This window comes from Bacillus rossius, chromosome 13, assembly GCF_032445375.1.
Source record: "Bacillus rossius redtenbacheri isolate Brsri chromosome 13, Brsri_v3, whole genome shotgun sequence".
In the NCBI taxonomy this organism is placed as follows: Eukaryota; Metazoa; Arthropoda; class Insecta; order Phasmatodea; family Bacillidae; genus Bacillus; species Bacillus rossius.
The window spans coordinates 4,197,265-4,211,523 of NC_086340.1; positions in this window are offsets into that span (position 1 = coordinate 4,197,265).

Genomic DNA, 14,259 nt, shown 5'->3' on the forward strand with positions numbered 1-14,259 from the left:
GAGGTGCTGGGTTCCACTACCCCGTCACGTAACATCTCGTCAATTTGAGTCTGTATGGCCTCCCGTTCCCGGATGCCAAATCCGTATACCTTCTCAAAGGGAGGGCGGTGCGGTACCATCGGTATCCGGTGCTCCGTCACGTTTGTCCGTCGTAGCCGGTCCGCGGCCGCAAATACCTGTGCCTGAGAGGTGAGGACATGGTTGATGACATCGACGTACTCCTCTGGAACACCGTGCTGAAGGTCTTCTAGGCGAATGACTGACTGAGGGGGACTGGGGGGAACCTGGTGCACGCCGTACACCGTCCAGCGCCCCTGGGTGCCGAAGTGCATCCGGCCAGCTCGTACTTCCACGGTGGCGTCGACCTCGTGCAGCCATGGGACCCCCAGAATCAGCCCCTCGCGGAGCTCGGGGACCACCCAGGCCTCGACGTGGCTAACGTGACCAACGATGCTCATTGTTACCTGAGTGATGCCCCCTGCTGCAACGACGGCATCCCTGGTGGCCAGCTGCACCAGCTCCCTCCACGGTGTCACTGCCTCCGCTCCCACCAGGTGGGCCGCGATGTAGGTTCGGCTGGCGGCGGTGTCCACCAGGGCCAGCATCTCCCGCCCGTTAGCGCGGACAGGAATTCGCAGCAGCTCCGGCTCCTCGGGGCCGACCTGCCCCAGCTGTGCAGTCGTCTGTCCCCCACCGCCCCCGGCCACCTGGCCGTCCGGGCGTGGGGAACTCGCGGCGAGGTCCGCGGCTCGCTCCGGCGCCGACGTGTTGACGTTCCGGTGGTCCACCTCGTCGACGACAGGTCGACGAGGCGGCTGGTCCGGCCCTGGTATAACCGGCCTCAGGGCCGCGGCGGTGGCGCCGGCAGTCAGCTGTCCCTGCACGGAGATGGCCGGCGGGATGCCTGCGCTGATGCTCTGGTTGTCCGCCCCGTCGACGGCGTATCGACGAGGCGGCTGGTCCGGCCCTGGTATACCCGGCCTCAGGGCCGCGGTGGTGGCGCCGGCAGTCAGCTGTCCCTGCCCGGAGATGGCCGGCGGGACGCCTGCGCTGATGCTCTGATTGTCCACCCCGTCGACGGCGTGTCGACGAGGCGGCTGGTCCGGCCCTGGTATACCCGGCCTCAGGGCCGCGGTGGTGGCGCCGGCAGTCAGCTGTCCCTGCCCGGAGATGGCCGGCACGATGCCTGCGCTGATGCTCTGATTGTCCACCCCGTCGACGGCGTGTCGACGAGGCGGCTGGTCCGGCCCTGGTACACCCGGCCTCAGGGCCGCGGTGGTGGCGCCGGCAGTCAGCTGTCCCTGCCCGGAGATGGCCGGCGGGACGCCTGCGCTGATGCTCTGATTGTCCACCCCGTCGACGGCGTGTCGACGAGGCGGCTGGTCCGGCCCTGGTATAACCGGCCTCAGGGCCGCGGTGGTGGCGCCGGCAGTCAGCTGTCCCTGCACGGAGATGGCCGGCGGGATGCCTGCGCTGACGCTCTGGTTGTCCACCCCGTCGACGGCGTGTCGACGAGGCGGCTGGTCCGGCCCTGGTATACCCGGCCTCAGGGCCGCGGTGGTGGCGCCGGCAGTCAGCTGTCCCCGCAGTTGCCTCGGCATGGGGACAGCTGATGAGGAGTAGTCCCGTTGTCCCCTGCTTCCCGGCGGCATACAGGACGTTAGTGCGGTAGGCGCCGGTGGTGGTCGACGTGTTCTGTCAGTTACTGGGACTGCCGGTGGCTGGCGGGCCGGGGAGCGGCACCCAGTTGTCCCTCCGCCCCCGGTCCTGCGTTTCCCGCCTGCGACGTGTTGCCTTCGCGCGCCTCCTCCCACGCGGCTCTGGTGGGGCAGAGGCGATGCCAATGGTACGCGTCCGGGCAAAAACGGCATCGCGGCGGACGTTCGTCCCTCTCTCTCGTATCTGTCCGCTCGTGACGTCCTCCTCCTGTCGCAGCTGGTTCCGGGCGTTCCCTGGTGCCACCGCGGTCTGTTGTCCTGCGCGGTCCCGCGCCGCCGGCGTAGCTCACCACGGTCAAGTCACTGTCCGTGACCTCTGTGACGGTGACCCCTCGCGGCCCCGAGCGAGCACGGGGAGCTCTCGCGCCCCTGAGTGCCGTCCTCCACTGCGACATGTCACGTTCGATCACGCGGGCGAGGGCCACGAACTCCTCCGTGTCACGACCAGCAGCCGTCCTCATGAAGGGGCGAAACTCTGGCAGCAATTGTTCGACAATGGTTGGCAACGCCGCACTCACGTCCCCACTTGTCCCCAATCGGCGGAACATGCGTAACTTCTCGTAAATGAACTGCTCTGCACTCTCGTCCTCCTCCTGGTTTCGGCAATAAAATGTCCGCAAACACATTGCCCGCGCCTGATCGTTATCAAACCTAGTTTTGACTTGGCGCACAAAATGTCCCCACTCGGTATCAAAACTCCCGGCCATTGACCACCAGTTCCTTGCCTCGCCGCGGAGCTGTCCCGCCACTCGCGGCGTCCACTCCGCCCGTCGCACTTCGTACAGTTTTAGGAGGTGTTCACACTCCCGCAAAAACTCCCACGGGTCCTCGTTGTCTCTCCCCGCAAACTCTGGCAACTCAAACTGCGTGCTCACGTACCGCACTACCGGCCCATCTGCGTCCGCGTGCCTGTCCCCCTGTTCCCGTTTACTGTCCTCAACTGTGCTGTCCGTGCTGTTTGCGCCCTCGGCCGCGCCGCCGGACCCGCAAACCTCGTTTTTTACGTCCATTTTCGCGGAGTCTCCCTCCTCACACAAGTCCGTTTCGAAACTGATTAGATCGTATCTTTCTTGTCCCGCCTGTTTCCACGCCATCCTGTCCTCCTGTGCTACTGATCCGCGGATCGTGAACACAATCTCCCCCAGTAATACAATACGATCCTCCCCAGCGCGTTATCTTCAGTCCGGGATACCGCTGCACCGCCGTCTTGTATTTCTGTCCCCCACGACGCGCTATCTCTCGCCGAAACGTCTCGTGTTCGCGCCGTTCCCGCGCTGCGTTATCTCCCGCCGGCGCGCCGGCGCGACGTCTCGAATTCGAGCCGCTCCCACGCCGCGCAGCCGCACCTGCTTCCGTTCTGTCCTGCACCTGCGCGCTTGCGTGCGCTTGCGTGCGCTTGCGTGCGCTTGCGTATGCTTACGGCCACACTAGTTGGGCGCCAAATGACGTCCCTCGGCTTCAGGTCCCCGTTTTCCCGTTGAAATAAATGTCCTGTTATGCCCGTACTGCCCTCGTCGGAGAGGTGTGGGTCCAGGCCAACGTGGCCGGGACCGGGAAAGGCGGGACCTGGAGGGAGAGTGAAGTGATTGCGAGGAATGTTGGTAGGTTGTCGCAAGCAGAACACGGCATTAACGAATTTCACGAGCCGTCTTTTATTAACGCTTATAAAGTCCTGCCGCAGCCTGGCGGAACCGTCGCGGAACAAGTGCCCTACCACGGCGACACGGACTCCCTGATGACGGGGCGGTTCTCAAATACGTTTCGGCGCGAATCGTAAAGTTTATTAATGCTAGGCTGACCCAGTGAGAAAGGGCCCGAAGACGGAACGCTGTACATACGCGGCCCGTTACGTAATGTTCCGTGGACGGCGAAAAGTTCAGAGACTCGTAGCACCACGTTCGCGTTGTAGAAACTGCCCGCTAGACACGTCTCCCGATGACTCGTAAGTTAACAATGCTAAGCTGATTCGCGGTGGCAGCTCAGCTGCCGTGACCGACTGCGGACTGAGCGAACGTTCAATCCCGAGCGCAACGTGCGCGGCTCGCGGAGCAACGAACACGTCTGTCTCCGCTCGAGACCAGGACGCGACTGCCTCTCCCCGCTCGCCCGCGGGCCGGCGCCCGCGGGTGGCGGGGAGGGAGGGGAAAATCGGCCGGCGTGGGAGAGAGCTCCGTCCCGCGGCGCGCCAGGCTGCAATTACATACTACGGCGAAACACTTCAGAAAAAGTTATTGAATTATTTACAAAGACATACACGAGACATTAATTACACAGCGAACTTGCACAATGAATAATAAATAAAATAAGTTAATTACACACATTCAAATCCCTTAATCGTTTACAAATATATACACACTGAAATAAAAGATAAAGTCACATAGAAAAAACACTCGTTGGCATGCTAGGGCGCACGCGGGTGCGTCCCTGGCCGTCGCACACACTGGGGTTCACTGGGGGGGAAAATAGGCCCCCTCAGGCCCGCGTCGGTGGCCAGGTACGGCCTCTGTATCTGGGAGGGTACGACGACTGTCGTCACTACATTCTTCTTCTGGTTAGGTTCGATCTTGGACATCAGTGTTTTCAACAGATGTGGAAAAGTGGTTTTTGGAACTGATGATTCCTTCCTACCTGGACCTTTTTTCCATTCTGTTAGTATTGTACCCCAAGCCATCTTCAGTGGTCTAAAACATGCCACATCTAAAGGTTGTGTCAAGTGAGTTGAATTGGCTGGAAGAAAGACAAATGAAATATCATGTTCGGTACATTTCTGAATGGTGTCAAGAGAGAGATGTGATGACAAATTGTCCCCTATTAGGACTTTTTTCCCAGGTCCTAATTTGTTACAATATTTTATTGCAATTTCCGACACCCAATCCTCAAAGCAAGAGGCATCAAACCAGCCAGAGATGGTTCTGTTGTAACGTGCTCCTTTTGGTCCACCTACTGTCCAAGACTCATATAAATGTTGTGCCTTGTAAACAACATAGGGTGGTAGGCCATCACCATTACCTGCTGCTGCAAACATGACAGATGTTGCAGATTTGCTGTGATTGACAACACGTTCTGGATATTTAATTCCTCGTTTTGCGATGATTTTCTTTCTACCAGGGTCATCTTGTAGGTTAGATTCATCATAATTTATGATGTGGGATGGTGGAACATCACATAGTGATATATCAAGATGGGAAAAATACAGCTTCAATTCATCATAGGAAACGCCTGCCCTGCTGCGTTTGATGTTCTGACACATGCGCTCTGAAAGTCTACCCTTATGTCGTTTCAAAAATAACCTAGCAAATTCTTTCCCAGGCATGTTGTTTGCAAACTTGCTCACACGACGACCACTTTTGTCTAAATAATGTTTTACTATCATTCGTAAATCATAGCCATCCATTGGATAACCCCACTCGCTCACCTGTACTAACCTGTCGACAATAAGGGTCTCCACTTCAGGAGGTAAAACCTGTTGTCCTCCAATCTGTCGTATTGTCTCACCTTTTTTCTTCTTTTTTATGAATCGCGAAAGCACTGTATGGTCAAGGTTGTATTTCAAAGCAGCTTTCCTGACACTGCATACTAGGCCTTTTTCAATGTCACTCATTGCACATTGCAACACTTCCTGTGAATGTTTTCTATATTGTCTGCTGCATGAATCACGAATATAAACGCGCGGCATTTTAACAATAATTACACTAGAGAAACGAGTTACACTGATTTACTATTGTTATGATGTCAATACACATCAAATTACTAACATTGTATACCCTGTGACATAACCTCTAGCCAAACACACACAACAAACAGCTGTTGCAATTCACCCCACTTTTAGACAGCTTGATTAACTTTACAGAAAAAAATTCTCAACTATTTAAATAGCCTCCAACGTTGTTTCCCTAAGTTAAATATCATGACAAGATACCACTAAGAATAATTTTTTACCATTGAATATATAACTTAACACGAGGAAAATATTTTTCTAGATAAAGTTATTTCCTCTTTGAAAAGTAATATATTTTTACTTATTTATTCTGTTAATGCCACGCCAAGGAATATTCGGGTGCCATATTGGAAATTATTTTTTTAGGTACCCTGTTTTATGTATATTATGAAAATGAATTCGAGAAACCACATAAGATATATGTTTTTTCGTCATGAAGGATATTATTACACTCCGATGTTTTGTTGCAATTCACACTCCTGTTGCAATTCACCCCGTTTTACGGTACCTCTCATACTTTTGGTGGCGGTAGTGTAGCTGGGTAGAAACTGGAAAGGTACCCTTTCAGATTTCTTAAAATGCATATTATTTTCTGCTTTAAAATCCTGAAAGTTATCCCCTTGGTTAGGTTAGGTTAGGTTAGGTAAGTATGGTGCATTAACACAGACAATACACGTGATAAGAATTTTCCTCCGATCATATAGTCTGATCGAAGTACAGTTTACACGCAGAACAAAAGACAAAAGAGAAGACAAGTTAAAATGCTACGCTACATAGGCGGTTATTTTGCTAAGGTATTCTGTGGACACTCCCCACCAGCGCTACCTAGTATGAAACTGAGGAACTAGGTGCTTGTATCGATACATTACTTGTCTGGCAGCCATTTTGTGATGTGTTTCCAGAGGGGATAACTTTCACGATTTTAAAGCAGAAAATAATATGCATTTTAAGAAATCGGAAAGGGTACCTTTCCAGTTTATTTTCTGCTGTGTCATTGTAAAGAACATACTGAAAGGTACCCTTTCCGAGGGGATACCTTTCCAGTTCATATTTTTGCATTAAAACCGAAACATTTTAAGGAATTTGGAAAGTGTACCTTTCCAGTTTCTACCCAGCTACACTACCGCCACCCAAATTACGAAACGTACCCTTTCCAAGGGGATACAATTCTATCACCCCATTTTATAGCGCTTTATAGCACTCTATCCCTTTCTCTCACACACACACTCTCTCTCTCTCTTCCCCCTCTGTATCATGGCCCCCACAAGGGTGGGGGGATGTAGCCCCCTAGGTCCAGGGCCCGGGCCATGCCCCATTTACTTTTATCTCAGTGTGTGAAATAAACACACATACTCGCTGTGGTTATTCTGAAGTAAAATAATTTTATAAATAAAGCTTAGTTTGGACTTATAAAATAGTAACCATAATTATACCCGGCATTTTCAGGATAAATAACATTCTAAAAAGAATGTAGGTAACAAATAACCATCCAATTATAATGTAGCACGTGACTGTAAAATTAAATTGGGTAGGTGGGGCCCCCCCTCCCCCGTCGCATATCCTGGGTCCAGGGCCCGTAATCGAATGTGGGGACCATGCTCTGCAGGGGCGCAACAACAGGGGGGGGGGGCAAGGGTATTTTGCTCCCCCCCCCCCCCCGGTCCGAAACCTTGAAGTGGGGGCAAACGGGGGCAAAGAAAGTGCTGTGTAATCAATTTTAGATAATATAACTGCTTAAATAGCACCATTTTCCACCTTGAAATAGACATTTTTCCCGGGGGAGGACCCCCGGACAGCGGACACCCCCGCTTCAATAGGGGGGATCGATGATTCTTTATAAAAAAAGGTATATTTCCCCCCCTTTGGAAATTTAGTTGTTGCGCCCCTGATGCTCTGTATATGTGTGTGTATATATACACTCGAATGAGACGTCGACACATGACAGGGGCTTGTCCGCAGACTGCAGCAGGACAGGCGGAGGAGCCCGGGTGCTTGTCGGCCGGGTACATGTGCAGCAGCGACTGCGCCACGGTGTACCAGTGCGTCGCGACGTCGACCGGCTTCACGCAGACTGCCGTGGGCGCCTGCAGCACCGCCGGCGGGTCCTTCTGTGACCCGCGGTCCGGGCGCTGCTCCGCCACCTTCATGACCAGCTGCCCGCCGCCCGGGTACTCCTTCCTCTGCACCTCGCTGGGCGTCTTCCCCGACCCCTACGACTGCGCCGCCTACCACGAGTGCTACGGCGACAGCGCGTCGCCGACCGAGAGCGCGGAGGCGTGCCCCGCCGGCTGGCTGTACGACCCGCTCGACATGAGGTGCTCCGTGGAGGGGCACAGGTGCGAGCGGGACCCGGTGCCCGTGTGCACGGCGGAGAATGTCATGGGTCCCCTGGACAGGAACCCCAACATCTACTACATATGCGTTAAGAACCAGTACGGGTACTTGTATCCCGTGCTGTATGCGTGTCCGCATGGCGGGGAGTTTGACGCGACGCTCAAGTCCTGTGTCGACAAAGCGATCACTTACAGCACCACTACAACCACTACGACACCAGCGCCGACTACCACTACCACCACTACGACCAAGCCTACCACAACTACGACCAGACCTACCACAACTACGACCAAGCCTACCACAACTACGACCAGACCTACCACAACTACGACCAAGCCTACCACAACTACGACCAGACCTACCACAACTACGACCAGGCCTACCACCACTACTACCATGCCTACCACCACTACGACCAAGCCTACCACAACTACGACCAGGCCTACTACAACTACGACCAAGCCTACCACAACTACGACCAGACCTACCACAACTACGACCAAGCCTACCACAACCACGACCAGACCTACCACAACCACGACCAAGCCTACCACAACTACGACCAGACCTACCACAACTACGACCAAGCCTACCACAACCACGACCAGACCTACCACAACCACGACCAAGCCTACCACAACTACGACCAGACCTACCACAACTACGACCAGGCCTACCACCACTACTACTATGCCTACCACCACTACGACCAAGCCTACTACAACTACGACCAGGCCTACTACAACTACGACCAGACCTACCACAACTACGACCAGGCCTACCACAACTACGACCAGACCTACCACAACTACGACCAGGCCTACCACAACTACGACCAGGCCTACCACAACTACGACCAAGCCTACCACAACTACGACCAGGCCTACCACCACTACGACCAAGCCTACCACAACTACGACCAGGCCTACCACCACTACGACCAGACCTAGCACAACTACAATTAGACCTACCACTACAACCACATCTACCACATCAACCACACTTATCACAACAAATATACCCACATCAAAACCGACCACCGTGCCTAGCAATAGTACTGGGTTTGTATGTCCAGGTAATGGCATGTATGGTGATCCTGATGTTTGTTGTGCATATTACTGGTGTCCTAGTGAAGGAAGTGTGGGACTTCATCACTGTTGTGAATACGGATTTCACTTCAACGAAATTATCAGAGATTGCATTTTTGGACCATGCTTGGAAAAGTGGTGATTAAGAACACAATTTTATATTATTATTAATAAAATAAAATCTGCAGTTTTATTTTTTTGGTTCAATTTCCAAAATAAATATATTTGTCTTAGTGTACATATTTAAAATTTAGGTACCGTTATTGTAGTTATCCAGACATTACAGCTTCAGTGCATGGGAGTCACTGACCTACAATTAAAAATAAAAGAATGACGAGGAAGAATGCATATAACTTTTTAACTATAAACTATCTATTTCAGAACCATATTAATTAATAAAATCAACCAAAAATTCATTTTGACGTGAAACTTCTTAAATCACACCGAAATATACGGGTATCAGAACAGAAAAATTTTGTTTCTTGGGTTTAACAGGAAACTGCAATCAAATCATTATTTTCAATGTATTCAACTCTACGATGTGTTTTTTATTACCTCGTTCTTACACTTTCTCACTCTTCGTATGTACTGTCACTCAGTGGCGTAGCCAGGATTTGTGTATGGAGGGTGTTAAGTAGCATGACCCCCCCCCCCCCCACCCCCGTATTAAAGCAAGGGGTCCGGGGGGGGTCCTCCCCCGGGAAAATTTGGATTTTAAGGTGTAAAATAGTGCTATTTTAGCAGTTTTCGGTACTTAAATTAAAATATTGTAATGGTAAAATTTTTATTAATATTTATTTGTTTGAGTGATGAATAAGAAATTAATTAAAGATTTGGCTAGCCCCTGCCGTCACTCAATCCAGTCGTTTCGGGGATAATCTGTTTTGTGTCTTTGACAATGTACTGCCTACTTCCTGAAATATTGTGTGTATGTATCATAGAAAAATCAGTCAAAAACTTACTAAGATCCCTTTTATTCACACTTTCACATTTGCATTTGCTTGAATGCTTTTGTCAAACTACGTTGGTTATAATAATATTTTTTTATTGGCAGTGGGGCATGTTTACAAATGCTGCATTTCGTAAACTGCTTTGTATTCCTTATTCACAGTGTTGCAATCCAGGAACACATGTGGAATTTAATTTCTGGTAAAGAAAAAAAGAAAAAAATGGAGGGGGGAGAAATAAAACCCTTTTCCCAGCTATTTGTTTTCAAATTATTTCCTTTTGTTGGTGGTAATAATTAATATATTTTTTTCTTAGGAAACACAAAAACACCCCCCCCCCCCCCCTCCACCCACACACAAAACCAAATCTTTTGTGCACATGGTTATCAACAGTGTTACCAGTTACATGTTGTTTGGTGTGCATGTGTATTGTAAGTCAGTAAGAAATAAGAGACACTGATGTTGAACATTTTATTGGCGAGATAAGATTGAGGCATATCTAGAATATGGCCTCTGAAGATTATAAAAACAGTGAACCCAAGAAGCAATAGCGATTGGTGTAACTGCATTGTAAATACTACCTACCACAATAGTATTCACACATGCAAACACACAAATGAAAGGACACTAAAATAAATGTGGCGTTAGAGCAAATGTGAATGGAATGTGTGAATACGAAGTGTCTTTCACAGACAAATACAAACTTTTAAGTAAAATTAATGGCACTACCTGCTTTTTTGCACTTAAACTGAAAGAAAATATACATACAAATAAGGGGCTCCAGAAAAAAGTGGTGCAGTCAAGAATTTTTCAGATTTGAGTTTACCATACCAAATAATAATATGAACATTTCAGAAGTGAAATACATAGCCAACTCAAAGCTACAAAAATTTTTTACTTATACCACTGTATTTCAGAGACCATTATATGATGAAAAAAATAAAATGAGACCATACACCATGTAAGATAATAATTTTATTTAACAACTAAATACACATTTTGTGTGAACCCCCCTCAGATACATAGTACATTATACATACATGTGTAAAGGCAAAAAATTTTGACACAGTGTTATGCAGAAGTCTCTTTAGACTAGACCTGTGTGAATACTCATTTTTTGATGCAAAGCGAAAATCAAAATGAATGTTTAAAATATTCGCAAAGACAAATCAAAGTGCGAAGATTGTTCTTGGCGAAGCTGCATTCCTCTAGATTGAAGAAAAAAATTATTTTAAAATTTGTAATACTTTAACTGATCATGTGATTAACCAACCAATTGGGCCCTATATATAACACTATTCTATAAAAATTATAAACTTACCATGCATAATATTAATAGTGAGCATTCATAAAAGCAACACCTGAGTGCCACATTTAATTTTTTAAGCTACCAAATTTATTCACGCAAAACATATTTAAGAGCGCCGTAAAAACAAAGTCTAGATTAGCATTAGACAAAATTTTGCATCACAACATAAACTTGAACTAAAACAAACAGATAATTTCCTGGCAAGGTCAAATCAAACATTAAAAAGAGCTTTGAATTAACTTAGTCGAAGCTTTGCACAGGTCTACTTAAAGACACTTGAATTAAGAGTTGTGTTTAGGGATGGGCCAATGAAATCCTCAAATACCATCAAATCCTTAGTATTCTAAAGATTCAGTATTCAAGGAAAAAGGTGTGAAGAAAAACTTAAGAGGAAATAAAGTAAAATAAAATATTTAACACTGACAACCTCTGAAATTACAAGGTAAAGTTTTTCCTTCAAACCTATCCTACTATTTTGTTACCATTCTCCAAGATATTGTACTTTTAAAATGTAATGTATCAATAAAATTACAATATATATTGATGCTGGAAACTTGGTTCGTGAAACAAATATTTAAAGGATTGAATGTTTCGAACACCATAGTTAATATTTTTTTATTTATTGAATATTATTTTATTTTGACCCTTGAGACCTAGATTCATATTCGAGGGGTACATTCGTGGTACTCTTTGGGATTTGAATTCGAGATTGGGAATTGAATTTGAGATTTGGATTCAAGATTTAACTCATTACAAGTTGATATACAAAAACTTTTTTTTTTGTGATTAAGATAAGATTATCTGAAAGGATGAACTCTGCATAAATTTTCTTCATAAACTATAAACACACATTTTTCCCACTAATGTGTTACAATGAAGATGCAATACGATTTTCTTTACCACACTACACATAAAACTTAATAAATTGATTTATATTGATAAACAGAAATCACAGTAACAAATATCTGAATTCATTACTGTGCAAATTTTTACACATACTCAAATTAATAATAATACTATGTGTAAACAAAAATGATTTATCTTAACTTTTGGTTGACTGAGGGAGGCACCTTGGACAAGGAAACAATCAATTCATCAGCTCACTTAGCTTACTATCACAGAACTACTCACTGCTTGAAAAACTCATGTCTTTTTGTATCTTTAGCATTTAAGCCAGATTAGTATTTCAGTGAAGATCCCAAGTACATGGATGCATTTGTTCCGAATTTACACCCAAAGCATTGTATATACAGGCAAAACATGTTAAGACTGTCACCTAGTTTGATGGATCTCAACTATCTGTGATGGGAAAAAACATTTAGTCAAATTTTTTATAGGTATTATGAAATATTAGAACAACCTCAATTTGTTTCTGAAAACATGTTTTGTATCTCTAATAGATAGCCTCTACTCAGAAGATCCTGAGGATATAGCAACTAAACAAAAAATGAAAGTAATATTTTGGCATATAGATTGATAATTGCCTTCTTGAAAACAACTACTGAAGAAATCTCTTAAATATTTAGGATTAAATTTTGCATGTGGTGTCAATCTTCTGTGCGAGCGGCTACTCATGTGTCGGCCAAGTACATGTGAATTTTCTGTGATTCCAAAAATTTGAGTTATGCTCACCATGCTGATAGCGTATAAATACATGGTCACAGTGTGGTTCAATCCCAACTTGGAAAGCATCGTGATGTAACGGAATGCTACACGACTACCATCGTCTCTCATTATCGAAACAATTAAGGGCATCCAAAGAAGCAGGCAACCAAACACTGCAAACGAAAGACGAGCATTTTTACAGATAGTGGAGCTACTCGAACTCCAAGAAAACACAATACTGAAACATGGGATGAATTTTTCGCCAAGACTCAAAACTAAACGTATCTCACCGAGCTAACCGTGAGTCTGCAAAAGGTCTCCAGACTACAAGAGGATTTTGAAGTAAGGCAACGCTAAGTGGCATAACCTACCGTCGTCTCCACTGCATGGTTGTCCGATGAGACACTAACTTGCCTCTACTTATCACTATCTTGCAAGAAGTGGTGATGTATGGTTCGTCCAGCCCGCATCAAGTTCTACTGGAGGAACTCTCTTTTCTCCATACCGACGCAGCAATGTCGCAACATCTGCCATGTGGTAAACATGAGGTCCTGCTGACTGTGTGGTTACAATCATGAGAGGAATAATAACTTTACCATCAGCAATCATGGGTCACATATTTTAATCACGTTATTTTCAAAATTTCTATAACTTAATAGTGTCACAGCACAAAATACACTTCATTTTAAAGAAAATTTTAAGATGAACATATTCTCCCTGATGGGTTTGTTTTTACTAAAATATACGATTTTCAAAACATATGTCACCTAAGACATGTTTAAGAGACAACAGTTGTAGCACACAGTTTGTATATGAGACCTTTCAGTTCTGTTACAGTGTACTCGGAAACTTTCAGTATAGCTAGTGTAACAACTGATTGTTTTTTCCACAAAATTTTAGTGTTCAAAAGAGTTTTTTGGAAGTGAAAATCACAACACAAACAAACAATGTACCAACACTTACGAAGACCTATGTTTACAAATGACAAAATAAATCATTGTTAAATAAGAACTGAATATGTGCCAGAAATAAAGAGCCAAATAATCTATTATTTATATATATATATATATATATATATATATATATATATATATATATATATATATATATATATATTCTCCTGTTTTAAGGGGTTGGCAATATGGTGTACCTACTAATATAGCTATGACTACTTGGCACACCTACATCTGGTTCCACTGAAGAAAATTTAAACACACTTATCCTTCTGAGATAAAAAAAAAAACCAAGTGAAATAGTTTGTTTAAAAGAATTATGAAGAGGGTGGAAGAAAATATTGATGAAGGAAAGATGTAGGCCACAGTATTTGCTTATGATTTGATGATGAGGGGAGAAAAGGAAGGTGAAGTGCAAGAGCAGCAAACGGTCTGGAGTGAGGAAGTGAGGAAATGTGATATGAGGCGCAGTGAAGTGGTGGTTATGACAAGGAACAAAAACTGAGTAATAAGATGCATTGAATCAGATGGTGTTGAGTTGAAACAGGTAGAAAAACCTTCAAGTATCTGGGAAGCGTACTGGAGGG